This window comes from Girardinichthys multiradiatus, chromosome 1 (assembly GCF_021462225.1).
Source record: "Girardinichthys multiradiatus isolate DD_20200921_A chromosome 1, DD_fGirMul_XY1, whole genome shotgun sequence".
NCBI classification, from domain to species: domain Eukaryota; kingdom Metazoa; phylum Chordata; class Actinopteri; order Cyprinodontiformes; family Goodeidae; genus Girardinichthys; species Girardinichthys multiradiatus.
Window position 1 is genome coordinate 10220508 of NC_061794.1, and position 2503 is coordinate 10223010.

The 2503-nt window shown below is 41.6% G+C and overlaps 1 long non-coding RNA gene across 1 annotated transcript; it reads right to left on the reverse strand.

Annotated features, from left to right (window-relative positions):
- Nucleotides 1–516: 516 nt before the first annotated feature.
- Nucleotides 517–1096, reverse strand: LOC124871672. Its single transcript, XR_007039091.1, has 2 exons — nt 678–1096; nt 517–582 (listed from the first exon to the last, which is right to left on the reverse strand). It is a non-coding gene; the product is annotated as an uncharacterized LOC124871672 (long non-coding RNA).
- Nucleotides 1097–2503: the final 1407 nt, after the last annotated feature.

A 2503-nucleotide genomic window follows, 5' to 3' on the forward strand; every position in this document is an offset into this window, starting at 1 on the left:
TCATCAAAAGAGCAATCAAACTGATTACAGTCAGAAAAACGAGCCTCAGCCCAACGTAAGGCCCTCCCTGTAAGTAATCCCAGTATATAAGAAATCTTAGCATCATCATGGGGAAAACTAGCAGGAGAGCGGTTAAAGACGAGAGTACATTGTAACAAAAACCCCTTACAATGATCAATGTCACCGGAGAACTTCTCCGGAACAGGGGAAGTGACGTCGCGTGAGTGTGAAAGACGTTGAGAAGTAGAAGCTGCTACAGCGCCCTCAGGGGAACCGGAGGTCTGAGGACTTAAAGAATGCTGGAGTAGCGAGACAATATGATCTAGCTGCTGATTATTCCGTTGGATCTGTTCAGAAAGAGAACGAAGAGCAGAGTCATGAGAGTGAATCTGGTGAGAGTGTTCAGATAGAGTTCTACTGAGACTCTCTGCTGGGTCTGTCTGGCCTGAGTGTTCTGACAACATTTTTGACACTGATCTGACCCACGTGCAGAAAGAACACAAGTAGAGAGCATCAAACGGTGAAAAGAAGTTTATTATTTCTAAATTCTACACAGGGATGACAGGGATCTGGTCTCTCCAACTGTGTGAGAAAAAAGAACTGATAAGAAAACAGGACGGCAATGTATATATAAATATATAAATATAAATATCATGAATATAAATAAATGCTCTTACTAGAGAGTGAACGGAATCCGCCAGGGGAGACGGGGTTTAGGAGAACTGAAGTAGAGCTCACAGCGAAACGTGCTTTCTGTGGAAAGCGAGCGGAAGGTGAAGCAGGAGTTACGTAGGAGGGTGGACAGGTCTGCAGGAGAAGTACGCTTGTCGTAATGTAGCACAGATCCAGTAAAAGGTGAAGATTGCTCAGTCCAGGAGTGTACGTAGAATTCCAGACAGGTAATCCAAAAAGCTCCAAGCGCTCGAGGAATAGTTAAGGGATCGATGGACATCAAGGTTACTGATACCTAAGGCGAAAACACAAATGTCAGAAAGGAACAGAGCAGATCAAAACCCAAAAACTGGCTCGAGATGATTACCACATAGGCTCAACACTCAGGCGACGAGTAGCAGGCAGCCACGGCTTAAGTAGCGTACACGGCAATCAGAAGATGGGAAACACCTGTCCACATTCCTCCTGTAGCTCGACACCCTCTGCTGGACGAATAAGGTTAGCAGCAAGCAGAAAACAGACAGGCTCCCAGAACCCGACAGACTGTTTTCTCTTTTGTTGGTCTACAAAATGTTTTTAATCAATTCCTAGCAACAAAAACAATAAAAGCCCTCGTTGAATTTAGCCAAGTTTAATAAATAGGTGTGCCCAAGTCTCTTTTTTGAGTAAAATGATGCTGGATGTTTTTGGCCCCACTTAAAATACTAAAATGAAAGCAAAAAACTTAGCTACTAAAAGAAAAATACTTTGTATTGAAGCTGTCATTTTCCATTTAAGAAGATAAGAATTTATTATTGAAAAACTCATCCTAAAAAATTAGAAAAGTTGTCCATCTATATCAGTTCACTTTGCTGGAGGGCTAAATTTGTAACATTTTTGAATGGCGTTAGGGGGTCACACAAACATTTTCCAGTTTTGCCCCCAGAGTGCCCCTCGAACATCCCTGCAGTAAATATTGTGATTCTCTAGTGGTTTTAAATAAAAGGTAAGTAATGCATTCAGTGAGCTAACAGTTAATAAAATTCTTTAGAACTAAGCCCAATTATATATGGTTGCATGGACAACTGTGCACCAAGTATGGATCGCTGTTGCTCATATTTTGTCTGCTTAGAGATTGCTAGATTTGCTGTGTTATATGAGTAAAAATCAAATTAGTATGAAAAGAATAAATAAAGTCTACTCAATGAAAGTGTAAATCAGCACTGGTGCCTTGGAAGAAGGTCCTGGGTTAGACTCCCGGCCTGGTGTTCTCTCCGGGCCCTCATGCACTCCACAAGTCTGCCCTTTATGAATGAGTGGCCTGAAGAAAGCCATTGCTAAAACAAAGTCATAAGAAGTCCTGCTAACAGTTTGCCACAACTCCTAGCATAGTGGACACAGCAAACACTTGGAAAAAGGTGCCCCAGTTAGATGAAACAAAAATTAAACTTTCTTTCATGCTGTGGGGATACTTTTCTTCACCAGGGAAAGAAAAGCTGGTCGGATGTGACAGGAAGATGGATGAGGCTAAATACAGGGCAATCCTGGAAGAAAACCTGTTAGAGGTTTTAAAAGACTTGAGACTGGGATGAAACTTCACCTTCTAGCTGATCAACAACCCTAAACATACAGACAGAGCTACAACAGAATGGTTTGGATCAAAACATCTTGATGTGTTAAAATGACCTATTCAAAGTACAGCAATAATTCCAATAGACAGCTAATCTGTAATTGCTGTGCAGAAATGCTCTCCATTCACTCTGATAAAATCTGAGCTATTTTGCAAAGCAGAATGCACAAAGATTTTAGTCTCTCGGTGTGCAAAGCTAGTAGGGACAAACCCCAAAACAGC